Source organism: Arvicanthis niloticus, chromosome 9 (assembly GCF_011762505.2).
Source record: "Arvicanthis niloticus isolate mArvNil1 chromosome 9, mArvNil1.pat.X, whole genome shotgun sequence".
Taxonomy (NCBI): Eukaryota; Metazoa; Chordata; class Mammalia; order Rodentia; family Muridae; genus Arvicanthis; species Arvicanthis niloticus.
The window spans coordinates 81,519,563-81,541,755 of NC_047666.1; the positions used below are offsets into that span (position 1 = coordinate 81,519,563).

At 42.8% G+C, this 22,193-nt stretch overlaps 1 protein-coding gene across 5 annotated transcripts in view; it reads right to left on the bottom strand.

Moving 5' to 3' along the window:
• Window positions 1-22,193, bottom strand: part of Sox5 (SRY-box transcription factor 5) — a 943,910-nt gene that overhangs the window by 774,107 nt on the left and 147,610 nt on the right. For all 5 annotated transcript variants that reach the window (XM_076940816.1, XM_076940819.1, XM_076940814.1 and 2 more), the window contains exon 2: window positions 14,430-14,509. The gene's annotated coding sequence lies outside the window, so the exon portion shown is untranslated. The remainder of the gene's footprint in view (window positions 1-14,429; window positions 14,510-22,193) is intronic.

Genomic DNA, 22,193 nt, shown 5'->3' on the forward strand with positions numbered 1-22,193 from the left:
CATCCCCCCGTGTCACGGAAGCTGGGGAAAATGGGTCAGACATAATGCATTTGGTTAAGTGTCTAAACTGAAAAGGTGCCATTTTATTTTAAATGCCATGGACCTGACAGAAGCTGGGGTTACTGGTGCAATGCTCCCTCATTTGGAAATGTATCAGGGACATGCCCTCCAAGGGTCAGACTTTCATTTGCTGATGTTAATTCTCAGCTGCCTGCTCCTCGTCCTTCACTGTAGCCTGTGTCTTAGCTGGGCACGCTCCTGATTCCCTACTCTATCCAGACAGTTCATGTAAATAGTGTTTATGTTAAGGAAGTCATGTTCGGTGTGACTGGAGCACGCAGAAACTGATGTTGTTGTCACTTCAGATTAAGCTCCGATTTTAGCAGAGGAGGCAATTGGAGTAGGCAGCTGAGTGGCCCAATGAAATATTCAGCTCATTTCATTTAGAGCTACCCAGTTCCCATTGTTCATGCTGGCAAGCGGTTTAACCCTGCTGGTGCTGGCCCAGCAGTGCCATATACACGCACGCACACACACACACACACACACACACACACACACACACACACACAGAGAGAGAGAGAGAGAGAGAGAGAGAGAGAGAGAGAGAGAGAGAGAGAGAGAGAGAGACATGCACACACATACAGACTTCCTCCAGCAGAAGCTGCCAACCTTCAACACATGCTGAAATCAACAGGGGGAGAATGCAGGAGGCGTTTCACCAGATGCATTTGCTGAACCCCTGTCCCTCTGTGTGGCCAGGAAGAATGTTTTAAAAGACTATGTATGAGATCTGACTCCATTTCTTGATGCCCATGGAAGTTGAGTAGGCTGGAAAGCTGTTCTTGAGACAACTGTTAATGTATTTGAAGATAAAATGTACTCACAGAAGGAAGAGACTAGCATCCACTCCTCACATCATTGTATAAACAGTTCTGCAGGAGGGATTGCTTAAAGTCAGCTTGTCACCCCTGGGGCAAGCCGACCCTCAAAGACAGTCACATGCACTTGGAGTTCAAGCTCGGTGTCTGGAAAGATTGGGCATACAAAACCTCTGAGTCACACTCTGTCTCTCTCCTAAAGATGCCATTAATTAACTTTTACCGTGTCAAAAATCTGGATATCTTGCCAAAATTTAGTTTATCTGTTTAAAGTCACATAGCATTCTGCTGTTATTTAACACAATCAGAAAGATGTGAGTTCTAGGGCCTAGACAGACAGCCCAGCAACTAAGAGCATTTGTTGCCCTTACAGAGACCTGGGTTCAAGACTCAGCACCCATATGGCTGCTCACAACCTCCTATACCTCTAGCTCCAGATGATTTCTGGTCTTTTCCTGACCTCTGAGGACAACAGGCACATGCATGGTATATAGACACAGGTGCAGGCAAAAAACTTATAGATGTAGAATAATAAAAAAATAATAAATAGATCTAAAAATGTTGAAGTACTTCTGAATTCTAAATTGTGATTGCTTGCTTTTCTATTCTTCTCCTCTTCTTCTCCCCCAACCCTCTCTTCCTTCCCTCCTCTCTCCATCCTCCCCTCCTCCCTCCATCCTTCCCTCCTCTATCCTTCCCTCTTCCCTCTATCCTTCTGTCCTCCCTCCATCCTCCCCTCCTCCCTCCATCCTCCCCTCCTCCCTCCCTCCGTCCCTCCTCTCCCCATCCTCCCCTCCTCCCTCCCTCTTTCCCTCCTCCCTCCATCCTTCCTTCCTCCCTCCCTCTTTCCCTCCTCCCTCCATCCTTCCCTCCTCTTTCCATCCTCCCCTCCTCCCTCCATCCTTCCCTCCTCTTTCCATCCTCCCCTCCTCCCTCTATCCTCCCCTCCTCCCTCCATCCTCCCCTCCTCCCTCCCTCCTCCCTCCCTCCCTCCATCCTTCCCTCCTCTTTCCATCCTCCCCGCCTCCCTCCATCCTCCCCGCCTCCCTCCATCCTTCCCTCCTCTTTCCATCCTCTCCTCCTCCCTCCATCCTCCTCCCATTCCCATCCCTTTGCCTCTTTCCCATCCTCCCTCCATTTTAATTCTTGCATCATTCCCTCCTATTCTCATTCCTTCCCATCATCTTTTTTTTCTTTTCCCCATTCTTCCTTCCTCTCCCTGTTCCTCCCTCCTCCCTATCAATCCCTCTTTATTCCTCGTTTTTCTCCTTTTCCTGACAAATTCAACAGGAAATGTGAACCACAGAAATTATACTGAATTACTTCTGTGCATCAAATTCTTCAACTGACTATTTCGAGTGTGCGTCCTTAAAAGACAGGAATTTAGAGAAATTCTATTTGGGTAATATCTGTCAGAGAAGGACAATGTCATGATATATTAATCACAGTATACAATGCAGTTGTCAGCAGATTCCTGAGAGCAGAGAGCTCAGATGTAAGCTGGATACCGACAAGACTCAAATCCACCACCGAAGGTGTGACACGGGGGACAGAAATGCTTCTGCACAGAGCTTTAGGCCATTGAGGTGCTCACTCAGTGGGGACAATGAGAGCCTGGTCTCTTCCTGTTATCCCATGGTTTGTGATATTTCAAAACTTGCTCTCACTCATATGCATGAGAAGTCACTGGTGTAGGCCAGGTTTGTGGGATACTATGACTCCAGCCCCATGTGGGTGGCACAGTGATAAAGAGTTTGAAAGGGAGGCAGATACCAACTTCATGAAGGGAAATGTTTGCAAACCACGGAAATACACCTGATTTGACTTAAAATAATCCATACTCCAAATGTGACCCCTCACTTTGATAGATGCTCCCCAAAAGATAAGAATGGCCAGCCTTTCTGGAGCATCAGGACCATCTGAGCAAATTGCTTGGATTTTATTCCCAGACCCAGGAAAATATCAATAAAAATGAAGGGCTCTGAAATTCCATTTCATCTCTGTGGAAGAATGTACTACATCAACAGTCTAGCTTGGTGGCACCCATGTATAAACCCAGTACTTGGGAAGAAAGTCAAATGTTTCAGAAGGCCAAGGACCACCTTAGTTATAGAACACGTTCATAGACAGCCTGAGCAACATGAAGCCTGGTCTTAAAAAACAAACCCAAAAAAAAAAAAAAAGATTATCTGGTTAAGCAATTTGTTTTAAAAGCAATTATCAGGCATTTATCAATAATAATTATTATTATGTAATAAAATTTAGTTGCAAAAGCCATAGATTGTCCCTCAAAGATGATTATATTCAAGCCTTGGTCATCGCTTGACACTATATGAAAGACTTAAAAATTATAAAAAATGGGTCTTAAGCCAGGAGGTAGTGGCACATCACATCCCTTTAATATCACCACGTAGGAGGCAGAGGTGGGCCCTGCCTAGTTTACAGTTCTGCCCACCACACACTCACAACTTGATGCTCTTTCTTACCTAAACCCAAAGCAACAAGACCAAAGACTATGGACTGAAACTCCCCAGGGTTGCCAGCCAAGCACACCCTCCCCCTTCATAAGCCGATGGTGTCCAGTGTTTACTTCAGTAATGGAGAACTACCACAAAGCCCAGGGAGCCCAGCTGACACTTGACAGTAATTGGTGTTTGAAGCAAATTTTGTCCCTGGAATCAAGAAGTGGTTAGTATAAATCCACAAGAAAGCACAAAGGCCTTCTACGTCTAAAGCACAAACAAAGGGCAGAAGTAAAAATTTAAAAATAGCACACACGTCGGCAGCTAAAGAAATCTCGTAAGGATGGAGGAGAAGACACACTGTGGTTATTTTAGACTGGCAACTGTCAGAGAAGCTATGGAATATAAATTTGGGGCACTGTTTGTCAGAGTGTTCGTGGAAGTAAATGAGAGAGGAAACAAACCCAAAATTAACTGTGGTGCAATTTTCCCTTGTGCTGATTCTGTCTGAGCAAAACAGGCATTTAATAACACACCGCCTTAAAAATATGCATAGCCTATATTATATATAGAATTATAGACATATTTGGAGAACGTATAAGACCATACAGCCCATTAAACAAGTGACAATTCAAAATGATCTATGAGCAAGTAAGGTAAAGGAAGCTTGTTATGTAAATAAAAAATAACAAATTAAATTAATTGTGTGTTGATTACATCTGATTAGGCAGTAGAAAAAGACCCAATCTTTGCATTTACATTGTACTCAGTCATTGGTCTTATGAAATCGAATCCAGAAGACTTGGCATAGTGGTCACACCAGTAACACCAGCATTCCGGAAAAGAGGCAACAGGACATAACAAGTCTGAAGCCAATCTTGTCTCCAAAACAACTTCCAGGTCAGCCAGGACCATGTAATGGGCTGCTCTCTCAACAAAGACAAGGGAGGGGAAGGGGATGGCAAGGGAGGGGGAAATGGGGAGCAGAATGGGAAGAAAGGGAGGAAAGGAGGGAGGAGAGAAGACAGGAGAGGGAAAGAGAGAGGGAGGATGGGAAAATCAATCCAACAAGAATCAAAATGCACAGAAAAACAGTCAAATTTATGCAAATATTGATAGACTTCTCCCAGTTCTGTTTGTTAAAGGTCTAATGAAAAACAAAGTCTTAGAATTGGAGATTTATTCTTTGAACTTCAAGATAGAAGAAAGAATCTCTGAAGTAGGTTAACTTACTCTCACTTTTTTACTTTTTTGAGACAGGGCTTCTCTGTGAAACTCTGGCTGTCCTGGAACTCCCTCTGTAGACCAGGCTGGCCTCCAACTTGAAGAGATCCGCCTGCCTCTGCCTCCCGAGTACCAGGATTAAAGGCGTGTGCCACCATACTCGGTGTTTTTTGCATTTTAACATTTTAGCTGTCCAGTCTTTCCATTTTACTTCTGGCCTTTTTAGTTTACACCCTCTGTTTTTATTTCTTGAAATCATAGAAATTGAATGTCTTAGCCAAGGAATGATGGTAAATGAAATCTGAATAAAAAAATGTTAACACTTGAAAGGTTTGGAGGGAAAGTTTCAAAAATGTAAGTTTGTAAGTGTTTGTTTGTTTATTTGTTTTGTTTTGTTTTTACAATGGTGACTATGAAGCAAAACCACAAGCTTCCTAAAACTAGCAGAAGCATAACTTGGTGGCAGATACATCCATAGTCAGCTTCATGGGCATCCAGCATTTAGAGGCAGAGGCAGGAGACCATTCTTGTCTATGTAGCCAGTGATAGACCCACTGAGGACAGACAGTGAGAGTCTTCATTAAAAAGAGACCATTTGCACACATTACCTGCACACCCAGCCTGAACTTGTACAGTCTGCTTTCCTCTCCCACTTGCCACCTCTACATCTAAACAGAGAAAGTGCTTCAACCTAGGAATATTTCCTACATAAATCCTAAAACCTGTTACTACTGCTGAGCTATCTTACACCCCAGCTACACACATCGTACAGGAAGATGCACACGCACTGCGCTTACGCGTGTGTGCATATGCACATTTTGATATATACTGTAGCATGTGGTAGATCTCTGAATGGATTCAGATAGTCTTTGAAGGAATGGAAACTCATCACCAAACAAGGTGTTTTAAGAAAGCAATTGTTCTTTTACATTTCAGAAGTCTGTCAGGGTCCATATATAAAAGCTTGGTCCCCACTGTGACATTGTTCTTTGGAGGTGGATTCTAGGTTACTGGTGGCATGCCTTTGGGGCATGGTAGGATCCATGTCCCTTCTTCTCACTCTTTTTCACTTCCTAGCCATGAGTTGAGTGATTCTGTTCCACCATCAGCTCCAGCAAGCTGTCCAGAAGCCCAGCTGAGACCATACATGACAACCTCCAAGACCAAATGCAAATGTAAGCCTTTTGTTCCTGGAAGATGGTTTCTCAGTGGAAAAAAAAAATGACCATCCAGAAAGCTCAGCAGGCCAGTGACTTATACAGGTCATCATCTAAAACAAAGCATGACCAGCGCCTGTCCTCCAAGGAGCTCACCCTGGGTCCAATACAAGTAGCTTGCATATTTACCATCAGTTTGAACATCTATGACCAACGTGACATCAGGGACACAAACTTCAAACCTGCAGCTCAGACCCTCCCTCAGGTTCAGTTTTTTTTTGTTTGTTTGTTTTTTTTTTTTATGAGTAGACATTTGGCATAAAAATCTACTCAAGTATTATGATTTGTGCTGTGTCAATTTTATGCAAAAATATTTTTCAAGTTTACTTACACAGCATCTTGATTTTGCCATCAGTCCACTTAGACTATCATATTTATGTTCCATCCCTTTCAGTAGGAGCTTGTGAACACCAGATCTGAACAACCTATCAGGAAGTTATATGTTTTATACCCTATATGTGTAAGCATATGGTGTATGTGACATTGATGCTTAGGTAAACGATTTACAACTAGCTTCTAATGCTCCCTAAGTCACTCTCAAGAACCCCCATAGGATCCCGTGGGGACCACAGTAATGGGAACCATCCATCTCATTTCAGATTAAAATGAGAAGAAGGAACCACTTTTACCAAGTCATTTAGCTTGAAAAAAATTAAAATTATATTGTCCAGTGTTGGGGGGTACATGGAAAAGAAAACTCAGTTCCGCATTACCTGTATGCATCATTGTTAAATGCCACAGAGTTATCTGGAGGGCAATGTGGTAATAGGTAACTCGACCTACTAGGTTAGTCATACACTTTGACATGGTCAGTTCATCTCTGTGAATCCAAATATGTAAACACAAACACTCTGACACATAGACACAAACACACGAACATACACTCACAAATACATGGACATACACACAGAGACTGCCACTAAAATGTTACTCTCCTGACCTATCTATACCTTTCCCCCATAATAAGAATCCTTAGCCCAGGCTTCCCATGGCATGCATGTAACCAACACCCCCTTTAGTCTTTGCATCCTTTCCTTCCCTTTTTGTTTTACTGTTTGTTGCTGTTTTAAGAAATTGTCATTACTTCAATGACTGGGGCTGTATCTATAACCTTGAAGTCTGACACAATGTGGAGGTAAGGAGAATGACGTGCAGAACTGTGGACGGGACATGTGTAGGGTGTACCATGTTGCTCTATGTGAATAGAAATGTCACAGAGGGACAATAATATGAGACAAAGCACCACCAATGACTCACGTTGTAAACTTGAGGTCGACCACGAGGCCACACCACTAGCTGAGGTGGTCCAGGGAAAGTCATTTCCCCTCAGTGTTGCCATCACAAGTACACGGTCTACTCAAGTGCCCTCAAACAACCCAAATTAAACTCAGACATTCATTTCTTTTTCTTTGTAATGACATGCAAGCAGGAGCAAAACTTGTTAAGAAGGGGTCCTGAGGGAACAGAATGGGACAAGAAAAGTCGACCGGAAGTGACTTTGATCAAAATACTTATAAGTTGTTTCCTATTCAATTTACCTTGAAACATCATGTGAACATATTTCAGGTGCTTACCAGAATTCCATGAGTCCCAACGAGACTCGCTCATGCCAGCTGGTGTCAGCTGCTTGGTCTGTCTGGCTCCCTGACAGTCTCTCAGTTCTAAAGTTTGAAACTTCTAAACTCTTTTATCCAACCACACTGCTGCACATCAGATTTTATAAAGTGAAGTTCTAAACATATTCTTTCCCTACTTGAAAACCTTCGTTGCCAATGGGATAGCTGGCACGGGTTCTCCCACGATGTCACCCCCTACCTACTCTTCCAGTTGGGCTCTCTGTTGTTCCTGACACTCTGTTTTACTCACAGACCTTTGTCATGTTGTTTCCTATCTTCCCTTACCTTGGCAGATGTCTTTTTCTCTCTGTGAAATGGATCCTCTCTTCACTTCTGGCTAACAGCTTTCTAGTCAAGTTTCTATCCCAATTTTAATCCCAATATTTATCTTGCAAAGTATCCTCAGACCACACAATGTGGTTAATAGCTACTCGTGGGCCCTTTGCTCCAATGTGGAACTTGCCCCCTAAGGAAAGGCCTTTGCCATGTGTTTCCCTGATAAATTACAATGTCTTGAGGTGGAGACTTTAAGTAGCATGAGCCTTCACTGGGTAAGAACTCGCAACTCTCAGTTGAATGTTGCTGAATCGTAGTTATACAGTGTTTGACTGTGGAGCTGTGTAATGAGAAGCACAAGGTAACTGTTCTTCAGGCACAGAGAACATTGATTGGCCTCAGTGGCTCAGGGAAAGCAGTCAGCATGACCTTTGTAGGGGTCAGGAAAAGCAGTCAGCGTCGGGAGACAGCTTGGCGGATAAATGGCTTGCTAAGAAGTAGAAGAGGACTTACAGTACTGGATACCCAGAACCCATGTAACACATGGGCCTAGCAGACCACATCTGTGACCTCAGGACTGGGTGTGTTGGCTAGCCAGCTCAGCCAATCAGTGAGCTCCAGATTTCAGTGAGAGGCCTGTGTCACAAAACAGAGGAGGACACCCAACATGGACCTCCATGTATATGCACATTTCCCCATCCTTTCTCTCAAAGGAGGGGCTATGGTGAATATAGAATGCATGGGACCCCAGCTCACATGACACGGCAGATTCCTTTACCATATACAGTTCTGATGTATACTCTGGGGGCTGGGATGTAGCTCAGTTGGTAAAGTGCCTGGATCCAGTCCTCAGTACAATGTAATGTAGTGGAGGAAGCACACCTGTAATCCTAGTACTCTGAGGTGGAAACAGGAGGTCAGAAGTTCAAGGTCATCCTGGATTATGTCCATAGCCAGCCTGAGCTCTACGACATTCTGTCTAATAATAATAATACTACTACTACTAATAATAATAAACTATAGTAACATTTAAAAATTAGTTAATTTAGTGTTCATTATGCCAAATATCATATGTACTACACTGTCACAGAGCTGACATATCAGCGAGTTTGTTCACAGGGACATGGGTATGCTCAGAGTCACAGACTGCACGGTCACCCTGGCATCACAACAGCACTAGGAGAAGGGGATTCTTCAGCTAGGACAGCCTTATGTACACTCATTCATTAGCCACCTCTACACAGCACGGGAGTGTTCATCTAAATGCTGATGCTGGGCTGAGAGTATAACCAGCGGAGGGGAACTCACCTGGCATACATGACGAGGTCCCTCAGATTCAATACTCGGGGAGAAAAAATGGGGGAGTGGACCCTGCTAATTGAGGTGATTTCTGGTTACTTTTGTTAGGAAGTTCTTACTGTAGTTTGGCTTTAGGGTCTCACCTAGACCATGCTGGTCTTGAACTTGCTAAGTAGCTGAGGAGAACCTTGAACTCCCTGTCCTCTTGCCCCTACTTCCCAAGCTCTCCACCATGCCCACTTACATTAATGGGATTTTTTAATATTCATTTATTTATTATTTCATGTGTATGACTGTTTTGTCTGTGTGTATGCGTGCGCACCATGTGTGTGCTTGGTACCTGTGGAGTTCATAAGATGGTGTCTGATACCTGGGCCTAGAGTTACAGTCAGTTGTGAGCAGCAAGTAGGTGCTGAACCCAGGCCCTGTGCAAGGGCAACAAGTTCTCTTAACCACTGAGCGTCCCTCCAGCTCCCTAGCTCCTGTCTTTCAGTCCTTATGCAAAGCTATTGGTTGATGGCTTCACTTGATTTATAATAAGACACTTGATGTATAATACCTTTGTAACTGGCTCTAATTTTCATTAGCTCTCCCACATAAGCCCTTAAAACCCACACACCTACGCCAGTCTTATCTCCATGTCCAGCCGTCTACTCTACTCGAAATCACGAACACCATTAGCTAAGTTTCCCTAACGTCATCTCCTTAAAGTGTATTTTCCTTAAAAAATTCTCACTACCTGCATCTCATCATATGTGAGCATCCATTAGCGTTTTGGCAAGAAAAATCTTACCGTGGACGCTTCTGACGGCATATACATCAGATCTAACTGAAAGAAATTATTTTTTAAAATTACCATCTGGAAATACGACAGTGATAAATACGACCAGATTCCGGTCAGGCATCTCTCTTGCTTTGAAAGTCCCTGTTGTCAGTCTCATCTCCCACCAGGAGGCAATAAGAGCCGGTTAGAGAAGGAAAATACTCACAACAACCTGGCAGTTTCAAATAATATCTCGTTGAAGCTTGACACGGTTCACCCTTCTGCAGCAAGGCCGTTACTTATCCCCATTATTCTGTGAGTCCCTTGAAGGGACTTCAAGCAAACAGTTTATCCTTATTCTTCTGTATGCTTTCAACATGTTGTCTTATTATGCTCTGTTTAGATATGCCTCATGTGGAGGAGACCACACACACAGCCCTGTTAAGCAGGAATACAGGTCAAGGGCCCCCAGAATGCAAACCCCAGGCCATAAAGAGTGCCTGTGAATACCACACCAAGTTAATAGCTGAAGAAACTCTGGAATGCTGCACAACCTGTTTGGTGAGCTCAGGTAGAAGTTGGCTCTCCAGCCAGGGGTGTGATGTCAGCTTCCACCAGGACCACAGGCTCTGGTGGCTTGTAAATCTTGGGTCACACAGGGATGGCATTCAGGGGAGGCACAGTTTCATGTTTATGTGAGAGCTCCTTCCATGTGGACCATGGCTGTTTAAAAGAGTGATACTCTTCCTGCTACTCACATCTCTGTGTATGGTGTCTGAGATGAAGGGTGTTTGTTCAGTGGAAAGCACAGGAGCTTCTGTGACAGAATCTGTGCTCTGTGACTTTAAGGCTGTGTGACTTTAATGATGCTTGAAGTAATTCAGCCCCCTCATGTCCTAGCCCTACAGGTTGAAGCTTTTCCCCTCCCTCTTCCCTCCCCTCAATTTTTTTCTTTTTATACTTAACTATTTATGGGGATGGCATGTCTGTGTCATGATGCATATGTGGGGGGGGGGTGTCACAAGGTATTTTCTGGGTGTCACCTCTCTTCTTCCCCACATGGGTTCCAGGAATGGAACTTCGGATGTCAGGCCTGGAGAAAAACATCTATATCAGTCTATCAGTCCGGCCATCTTGCTGGTCTGGGATGTTCACACCCCATATTCTGTACCTTGGAATGTGACCTACTCTTGTTAAAATGTGACCCAGTAAAATGAGATCATTCATGTGGTCAAACAAAAGTACATAGTAGAGTTAGGCATAGTGACTCATACACTTAATCCCAGCACTCAGGAGGCAGAGGCAGGGGGATTTCTGAGTTTGAGGAAAACCTGGTCTACAGAATAAGTTCCAAGACAGCCAGGGCTACAAAGAAAAGCCTTGTCTCAAAATAAATAAATACATGAATAAACAAACAAACAAACAAACAAATGGAAATATGAACATAGTGACAGATATGTGGTGTTAACTTTTTATCACTAAAACTAAGTACATGAGGCAAATACTTGTCATAGGGGGGAAAAAAAGGTTACCTTGGAATATGTTTCTAGAAGTTAGTCCAGGGTCACTGAACCCCAACAGTTTGGTGCACTTGCTGAATGCAGTGAAGTAAAACCACTCACATTATGAGCCAGGAACACATACTGGTTGAGGCACACATGCAGTCCAATGTGGAAGCGCCCCTAACTCCAGGATCTAAAGATGTGATACCAGGCCTGACTCCCTGCTCTTCCTGCATCCCAATAGCACAAGGCAGTGGGGGGTGTTTTTGATATGTGGTTCTTTGGAGGGCACTTATCTAACCCAGAACACACATAGGAAGGAACAATGTAAGGAGAGCAGAGAAAAGTTACCCCTTTGTGTCAAGGAGAGATGGTGGATATGGCACCTTCCCTCGGAGCCTTTAGGAGGACCCAGCCTTGCAGGCTTTTTTACTGTGGTTCCCTAAAACTCTGAGACAATAAACCAATGTTTGAAGGCTGCCCATATAAGGGATACTCCCAGGAGTGCCCTCTTAAGCTAATGTATCTGGCTTTCTCGAACAGTAAACCCTTTGTATAAAATATGCTGTGCGTAGAGAAAGAGTTCAGAGAGCAAGGTCTTATTTCTGTATCATGTGGAGCAGAGCATTGGGAAGATTCAGCCTCGTTTCCCAAGTCATCCTTCCTTCCCCAGGACAACCATTTAACTTGTTACACCCTGGGCTTCCATCAGTGGGAAAAGACCCACAGAACAGAAAGCATGGGTATGGGGAAGAACCAATGATGAGATTTTAAGTAGCAAAACCCCAGTGTCCTTTGGGAAACTGGGGTGGTTTCCATATACAAAAGTGGGCCTAGAAGAGACCTTTGCATAGATGAACTAACTTAAGAGCAGAAATAGCCCCATGCACGGAAAACTCAATGTAGTCAAGAGTATAGACACTGGATGGATCAAAGCTGCAGCCACCGTGAAGGCAGAACAGTTGCAACCGTAATGTTCTGTACTTACGCACACACACGCTTTCTCCTGCCTCTTCTCTTCCTAGTTGGGGTAAAATGACCAGATCAAACACCAGAAGATTCAGCCAATTTGTCCTCATTGAACAGATAGGAAATCCACAAGTAAAGGACCAGCTCAAATTCCAGACTTTGAAAGAAACTGCCAAGGAGTTACATGCTATTAAATTTAACAGGAAGGTTTCAAGATTCAATGGGAAACTGAATAAACCTCCTGCCCTGTGAAGAATCAACTATGAAATTTCTATGGCTAGAAGTGCCCAGAAAGCCCACCAGGTTCTAACTCCCAAAGTTCAAAAGACCCAGTGGAATAGAGACTGGATTACCATGATGGTACTCTGGAAGTTGAGAGGATAGAGAAAAAGAACAGGTCTGGAATCTGATTAAAAACGTGTCTTCCTTCCTACTCAAGCAAGCAAAGAAGATGCATGATTCATGGGCATGTAAGCTCTGTGCAAGAAAGCTAAACAGTGGTTCAAGAAAACCTGTGGGCACATCCATGAAACCTTATTGAACTCCAGGAAGAATGGACTATATGAAAACCAGGAGCTGAGCAGAGAGAAAACATCGAAGGTAAATCTATGCTCAAGTAAATAGAGTTGAAGTCAGATAAGTACAGTAGGGGAAACACACAAGTTTCCTTAAAAGTAGACTTAACTGTCTACCAGAACCACAAAGCACACCCAACATAACAGAGCACCAGTTCATAGGAGTGATTTCCCCGAGCTGTTTTTCAGCCTTCATTTCCATGTTCTCAGCTCTCAGACTTTAGCTGCAGCAGCTAATGGCTCAATGGGCAAGTGACTGGTAAACAAATAAAAACTGAAGGTTCTCTCACTGAGTCCAGCTGCAATGAGCCCCAAGTGAGGCAGGAAAGACAGCGTGCACACTGTTAACATTGGAGCTATAGCTACATCGTTGGCCTGATGTTGGGCTTACAATTTCTGCTAGAGATTGCAATTATTCAGACAAGTATTTTTTTTTCTTTCATTTAAGAATAATCCTATTGAGGTCTAAACCTCAATATGATCTAAATTTGACCCTGAGATAAAGCAGAGAATTGTGATTGATTTATTTCTGCACTAGATAGTTTCATGTCAACTTGATACAAGCTAAAGTCATTGGAGAGGAGGGAACACCAATTAAGAAAATGCTTTCATAAGATGGGGACTGTAGTCATCCAATGTAGTTGGACATTTTCTTAATTAGTGATCAATGGGGGAGGGTCCAACCCATTATGAGTGGTGTCATTCCTGGGTTGGTGGTCGTGGATTCTATAAGAAACTAAGTTGAGCAAGCCATGGGAAGGAAGTCAGTAAGCAGCACCACACCATGGCCTCTGCATCAGCTCCTGCCTCCCTGTTTAAGTTCCTGTCCTGACCGCCTTTAATGATGAACTGTGATTTGGAAATGTAAGCCAAATAAACCCTTATACTCAAGAAGTTGCTTTCATCGTGGCATTTTTATCACTATAATAATAACCCTAACAAGACAATATACAAGTTCAGCTTACTCAAAGTATATTACAGAGTAAAACTGCCATATGGAAAGAAAGGAGGAGAGGAAAAACTCACTGGAGGTGGAGTTGAGATCTTAGAAACGGAAGGATAGATAGTATATTCATTCTGTGTCATAGCATACAAAGTCCATGGAGCAAGTAGGGTGACACTTTGAAGGTCAGAAAGTTTTATGAACCTCTCCCCCTCCAGGGTTTGCTCTGGTCAATATGACTAACAGATGAGCCCAGGATACACTTGAAAAGTATAAGAGGCTAGCAGAAGTCACCTGAAGGCAGATTAAGGTGTGTGGCTGGGGATAAAACTTGGTGATTAACACCTGTCTACCAACCAAGCAGGTATGAGCCCTTTAGCGTTCCACTTAAACCTGGCCAAAAAAAAAAAATGTACAAGGAGGAGGGGAGGAGGAGGAGGAGGAGGAGGAGGAGGAGGAGGAGGAGGAGGAGGAGGACAACAGAAAGAGGGCTGATAAAGATACCACTGAGAAATTGTTCACACATGCTCAACAAGAGATGGGAAGGTGGAGATGACTTGTGGAACTCACAGCCTTAGAGCTGGAGATTCCAGACTTAAGAGCTTAAGTCCAGATCATCTCAGCAAGTACTCAGATGTGTCCTCACATCACTGCTTAGATGGCTAAGTGGAAGTTCTCCATGGATACATAAAGGCAGCATACCTGCCACATGTGGGAGGCTTGTCCAAGACTTCTAAGTGTCCTTTGGAAGTGGATCTTGGCACCACCACAGCTTGGAGTGTCTAGAAGAGAATAAGAGTTAAATCGTTTAGATTTATTGTCTACAAAGACTGAGTCATTGCTGCGAAAACTTAGTTTGGAGAAATACTATTGAAAGGCAATCAACTGCACACGACAGAACACCACACTGAAAACCCACCTACACAGAGTACTCAGTAGAAGAGAAAATAAATGAGTGAATTACATTGCTAAGTTCATTTTCAAATAACATGTTTCAAATTATATATATATATATATATATATATATATATATATATATATATATATATATGATAAAGAAGCCTTCTAGGGAATTCTGAAGTTTCTATCTGCTTGTGTGTTTGCACACTTGGTTCCCAGTTGGTGAAACCCTGTTAGGTTATGGAAACATTAGGAGGTAGAACCGTTCTGGAGAAAGTGGGACAATGGAAATGGACCTTGAGGTTTTATAGCCCAGACCTAGCCCAGACCTGCTCTGTGCTTCTGGATAGCTGATACAATATGACCAGCTACCTCACAATCCTGCTGTGGTGCCTCAGGGAGAAGAGGCTCCTCATTAATTGAGTCTTATGGGAGAGTTGTGCACAGCGTGGAGAAAAATCACTGAATATGTATTCAAGACACTGAATATTTGAAACTTTCACATCTGATTCTTATGAGACAAAAGAAATGGACTGAGTAAAGGGACAGACTTTGATAGGAACATGACTCCTGCTAGAAGGCTGGCAGACTTCTTTAGTGAGGTGACCTGTGGACAGAGGATTGCAGGAAGTGAAAGATGGAAGCAGAGAGAGCTGCTCTCTGGATACAGGAACTGCAGGAGCAAAGGCCCTGTGTTGACAGCTGGCAAGCATATCCAGCAAAAGATAGAGACCTCTGTGGCTACACAAAACAGGTCAAGAGAGAGGCGGTGGGCAATGAGGCGATTGTCATCTTCCATTATCGCTGTGGACTTGGCCATTTTCTTTTCAATTTTCTCATTTTTCCATTTGTTTTGCAGTTCAGCTTCCTAGCATACATGCATCCAAAACTGCCAACATAGGACAAGAAAACATTAAAATATACAGTATCCTATAAACCAGTGGTTTAATTTGCTTTCAAAATTACTGCTTTTGTGTCCATAGAACAACTCTCGTTTTTCCATTAATGTTTGTGTGGTACAGCTTCTTATCCATTCATTTTCAACTTGCACACACTATTTGTTTCAACAGGTTTTTTTTCTATTGTTTTGTTTGTTCTTTAGACAAGGTTTTAGAATATGTCCCTGGCTGATATAGCAGTCACTATGTAGCCCAGAAATGGACCTTAAAGCCATAGAAATCCTCCTACCTCAGCCTCACTAGGTATTGAGATTATAGATATAAACCACCATACCCAAATGAACAGTTTCTCATAGATGTGTTCATTTTGATTCTGTTTTGTGCTCTGAAAATGTATCTTTTAATTGTTGTTTTTAGGCCATTTACATTTAATATGTTTATTGCTGTTTTATGGCTTTAAGCCTGCATTTTTTTCTGGGATTTCCCAAATATTTCTCACTTCTGCTTTCTTCCTGCCTTCAATTCTTATTTTTCAGTTTTGACTTCATTTTAATGCTCTTAAGTTGCGCTGGGCATTTTACCAGTCATTTCTTTCTTAGTGGTTTCTCTAGGCATATGTCATTATAGACCTATAACATCATGCTAAGGTGGTATCACCAGCTTACTAGTTTGAATGAAGTATGGCATGAATCAATGAGATATGCACTACTGAATAATTCTGAAAACTAGTAAAACCAGTAAATTAAGAATTTAAATGACTGAATAAATGTACTTATAGGTAACATTATCCTGATTTCTATCATCTAGAACAAAAACACATATTCACATTTGCAAGACAGATAGCAGACATGAGGAGTAATAATTCTAATGATTCAAAACACCTAGGTATCTGTCATTTGATTTATACCACTTTGGAATAGACGGCTTTTAAAAAGACTGAGAGTATAAGCCTTGAAATGTCTTTGAAACTCTAGACAAAAAAGACACCATGCCATGAACTATCACCAACCCATTGTCTGCTAGGCATATAAGCAGGCACAACAATTACCCAGGTTACTGAGTGTGTACTGTTATCAACAGTCAGTTGTAGACATAGAAAGTTAACTTTCCAAGGTTAAAGATGAGTCAGTTGCAGAGCTGAGCTAGAACCAGGGTCTGTGGACACTGAGCTACACTGAGAGGGGGAAATAGTAACTTTTATCTCCAGTGAGCGAACAGTCGGCTTGGCATTCAGTTACACTTCATTTCCTTAAGGGAGGCAAAAGAAGAACATGACAGATGGATCACCCCCAGTCATCTGCATTGGAACAGAACCAGGAAACCAGGGTGGAAAACGTACCCACTTGCCAAACGTAGCAATAGATAACAAATAAATGGCCTGATCGATATTCTAGACAGGAGCCCACAAAGGTTCTAAAAATGAAACTGTAAATCAACTTCCTCTGCACAGGTGAGAGGTCTTCCCACCTTTATAGGCAAGCACAGAGTTGGGAATCAGATGGACACCACCCTTCTTCCAGTGTAAGAATTTTACTCATTCTAGGTATGAAACCCTTGAGTGTGTGCAAAAGACAGCATCCTCAATTCCCAAAATATTTTCTCTGTTCCCCGATTCACTCTATGAAGCATCGGGCCTCTGCGTGTAGCTCTGAATGACAGGCACTCCCATTTAGTCAAGAAATCTACAATCCAAACCAGGGAGAACATTCTTGCTCATCTTCCATTTATATTCCCAGTCGGGTACTATAATTAAATAATAGAGGTTCATTTACTTGGGCTCAAATCCATTAGGTTTTTTTTTCTTATTTTCACTCATTTCTTTCCTCTGAAATATATCCCAGTATTATTTTCATCCCTGAGCACACACATACACAGATCTGTGAATCTATAATGAGCTCTTCCTGTTTTTAGCATGGCTTTATATCTGATTAAATGTCTAAATTACCTCCACCTAGATACTGTCTAAATATGAACAAATACTCGGTTCACACTGGGGGGAAAGTCAGCATTCGACAGCTGAGATCCCAGCCACGCACATACACTGTTTACTCCTGGGGAAGACACAGCTCACAAGTTAACGTGGGCTTCTTGAGCTGCTATCTGCAAAGCCTTAGATGTGTTTGTGGGTGCCCTGTGCTGCGTACCAGTGTGCTGTAACAGGACACTATGTAGCATCACGGAAAGACAGAGCCCCAGGCTTCCCCTCATCTAACAGAGACACATGAACAAAAGACAAACAACCAGAAAGTTCATGAGTGATATTTCTAGCAGAGAGTCCCCGAGTGAGAAAGTAACTGGGACTCTGCAGGAGCAGCCACCCAACCAAAGCACCTGCATTGAGGGGAATCTACACAGTGGCTCTATCCAGCACTGGAACTAGATGTATTGAGGGGAATCTGCACAGCGCCTCTATCCAGCACTGGAACTAGACAGGGCTGCCATGTTCCTGGATGTTTTAACACAAGAAGCTTGCAAATGGTTAAATGGTATACCACCATGTCCAGAGTTATGCTACTGTCATACAGATACCTCTGAAGATGCCCTGTCCACACTGCCTTCGCCCTCATCCTTTTCTCTCTTCCGGGCTTTTTCCTGGAATCTCAGCACTCTCTGAGCAGCTACTGCAGTGCCATGTCTGCAGTAGATGCATTTATTTATTTATTTATTTATTTATTTATTTATTTATCCTTCCTTCTTTCTTCTGTTTCTCTTTTTGCCTCATGGGGTTGAGAAAGGAAAGACAAAGAGCAGAAAGGCCCCACTGTGACACCAAAGACCAGCCAAACAGCTGACCCAAGCTTACTCTGTATATTGTCAGTTAGCCCTGTATGTCCCTCTGTTAAATAAGAAGCAAGATAGGTATATACATATGTGTGTGTGTGTGTGTGTGTGTGTATACAAATATATATGTGTGTATATACATACACACATGTATATATATGTATATATATGTGTGTGTGTATATACCTATTTTGCTTATATATATATATATCTCCTCTGCCAATATCCATGGTCTAGACAAGACTTCACTAGTAAAAACTCAGTAGGTGGGCAGACCCTGTTTCATTAGCACTGTGGACTGGCCAAGGGAAGACAGTCTATTAATGAATTTCTTTCTGTGTTAATGAGCCACACTGGGTGGGACAGTGTCTCACCTTCCCAGCCATCACACCACAAAGGATCAAGTGGAAACCACCACATGTGGCTCGTCTGACTTAGACATCATAGCATATTTTGCGTTATTCATCACATGGAGCCATTGTTCCTGATTAGAGGCAAACCCCTAAGAAAACAGCAAGTTCTACATTCCAGAACCAGAAGAAAGTTCATGCTCACTCCTGTAATGGATCAGGAGCCACTGTGGTAGCTCAGGGAGTATACTATTTGCTATACAAATATGACAAACTGAACTTGGGTAATCTAGCACCCCTGCCTGTAAACACAGCTTTGATCCCAACCCTGGGAGCAGGGAAGAGTCAGGAACATCTTAAGGCTCTACTGGCCAGCCAGTGGTGAACCCATTCAGTGAGAGACACTATCTCAAGAGTAAAAAGTGTAACGCAAGACGACACTTGGCATCAGTCTTCCACGTGCATGGATAGGTGAACACACACACACAGACACACACACACTCAGAAACATACACAATATAAATGCACACACAAAGATACACACATATACACACAGACACATAGACACACACATACATACATACACATGCACATACAAAGAGACACACACAGAGACATATACAAACACAAAAACACACGAACACACAGGGATACACACACAAAGTAAATGCAACAACAACAAAGGACTAAACAGATGAAAGGGGTAGGATCAACATACCAATCTGAGAGCTGGGCTGGTGAATTCTGCTTCGTGCTGCAAGTTCTCAACATAGTAACAGCAGTACCCAAGTACCTTCCATAAATAAGATGCAATTTCTGGTCGTAATATTAGTATTGTAGAAAGTTTCAACCCTTGTATGAATCCTGAGTCAAATTAAACATATTGTTGAGCAATACCTGCAATGTACTTTGTTTGATGAAACAGAAAACAAACTCATTAAACTCACTAGTAAAAGAAGCTGTGATCCAAGTACTTCAAAGATTTGAAAGTCATTAGCACAGAAAGATGTAAATGTGAGACAGTATCCAGGATGTCTAGGGGATGGAGTTAGAGAAAAAACATTGGTTTGTGTGTCCATGGATTTTTTTTTTTAAGGACCTGAAATATAACGTTAAAAAAAAAAAAAAGTTATAGGAAACTCATCTTGGGCATCTGGAATGGGGAGGACTTGAGGCCCCTGAGACAGTGGGGGGTCTCCTGGCTTTGAGAGTGCAAGAAGAACCTGAATATCAAGACTTGCTGCAGGCCTGAGCAGGAGCAGAGCAGGAAGGAGCCAGAGATAACAGCATCTCCCCACTTTCATCTCTGTGCTCTGAGAGCCAGCCCATTAGGATCTGCAGCTCAGTATGGCCTGGCAAGTCTTCCTCATGGAAGACACATGTCTAACTTCTGGGAGATCCTGGGCTCCTCCATGTCACACAGCCACTATCTCCAGCATCTCCTATGTCACCTGCTTAGGCAATGAAGGGCAATTTCCCTGGCCAGTCCATGTGCTTCCTTCATCCCAGAACTAGCACAGTAGTGTCACAAACCAATCAGTGGTTGTGTTTGACTTCTCTGAGACCACCAGGAGCCATGAAAGTGTTCAAATGCGAAGACATGGCTTAGGAGTCCCAGGTAAGTAAATTTAAAAATATGTGTTCATTTAAGAGGTGATGGAAATATGAGATTAAATACATAAGTAGCAGCCCTGAGTGTCAGAAGAAGGTGCCACAGGAGAAATGATTTATGCACATTGACATTCAAACATGGTTTAATAGAAACCCTACTATGTGGAAGCTGGTACCAGTATCAGTGCATGCCTTCTATTCTGAAGGATGCTGGCCACATGACTTCATCAGTAACACCAAACCTTGTCCTAAATTAAACACTGTCCCATTGGACAGCTAGACCTGTTAATTTTCAGAGTTTGGGGTGGAGAATTGGCCTTAATTCCTTTAAACTCTAGAAATGGCTGCTTAGGACTTAGCATACAATACCTAACTCTAGGAAGCCACATAGTGTGTTCACCCTCACTCACTGTTAGATCTTAGAACTCAATCTTATTGCCTCGGCATCTTCCGTATCTCTTCTCTGTGTCTGTCTGTCTGTCTGTCTGTCTGTCTGTCTGTCTCTCTCTCTCTCTCTCTCTCTCTCTCTCTCTTTCTCTCTCTGCCTCTCTCTTTCTCTCTCTGCCTCTCTCTTTCTGTCTTTCTGTCTGTCTTTCTCTTTCTCTGTCTTTCCTCCCTCTAAAAGCTATTTAGATGCAAAACTACCAATTTTGTAATGAGCTTCTCCATAATATTAATCCCAAGAAAGTCGATGGGAGAGATGAGACCCAGAGCTGAGCGAGAGGTGAGCTATTGATGAGGTACCAGTGGTTTCTCTAGCACGGCCATGTAGTTCCAGTCCTTCCCTCAACTGTTTCAAGACAGGTTTTATTTAACCTACCAGACAGAGTGCTTCCTGTATGTGCGTGAAGAGCTGAGAGGAGAGCTGAAGGCATGCGCTACAGCATCATTCGATAAATGGAAGTTTTATATCTAAAAAACGACAAAGTCCTCAAGTCTTCCCCTTATTGACTTGGTATCATGAAGAGCAGATACTTTCCATGGGGTTCTTTAAGATATCAAAGGTCTCCGCTTCAAGAAGATGATAATCAATAATACAAGATGTTAGTAACAGCTCAAAGGCAGAAAGTCAAAGACTCCTCAAAAGGCAACATGTTGATTGAAATGAAGTGAACAAGGAATATATGGAAATATCTTCAGAGAAAAAATGGCAGGAAGGACCCTAAGGAGGAGCTGGCCAATGGCGACTCCATAGAGGCAGTGCTAGCTGGTATGCAGTGTCTCCCTGGGTGCTTATGTTTGACACTTGTATCCCAGATGGTGGTACAATTTTTGAAAATAAATGGATATTTTTGGACATGGCATTGCTAGCAGATGTAAAACCATAATGGTGAAGCTTATATGTTATAGATAACCTTACTCCTCAATCCAGATAAGCAGGTCATACCCTGTGTCACCAATAGCACGAAATGAGTCCTAGCCTTCATGACTCACTCAACATGAAGCTGTACCCTGAAACAAACCTTCCTTCCCTAAGTCCATCGTGGAGGGAAAGGGATAGATGAGAACAGATCTGGCCGTGGCATTGAGAAGGTGAGGTGGCTGGTCGTGCTGCACCCACAGTCAAGAAGCAGTGAGAGATGAATACTGGTGCTCAACTTACTTTCTCCTTTTTATTCATTCTAAGCCTGTATCCCACTGGATGGCACTACCCACATTCAGGATGGGTGTGGGCTGTGGAAACACTCATTCACAGACATACCCAGAAGTGTGTCTCCTAGGTGACTCTAAATCTTGATGATCAACTTGACTGACAGCAAATCTTGCACATTTCCTCCAAGACTGCAAGGTCTTTAGTCCCAGAGATGATAAAAATGAACTAATTAATATTGTTGAGTTTCAAGAAAGGAGGAAAAATCTAGAAAGCAGAAGAGAAAGGCAGACAGTGACTTAGGTCTAGAAAAACTCAAGGCAGCAGAGGTAGA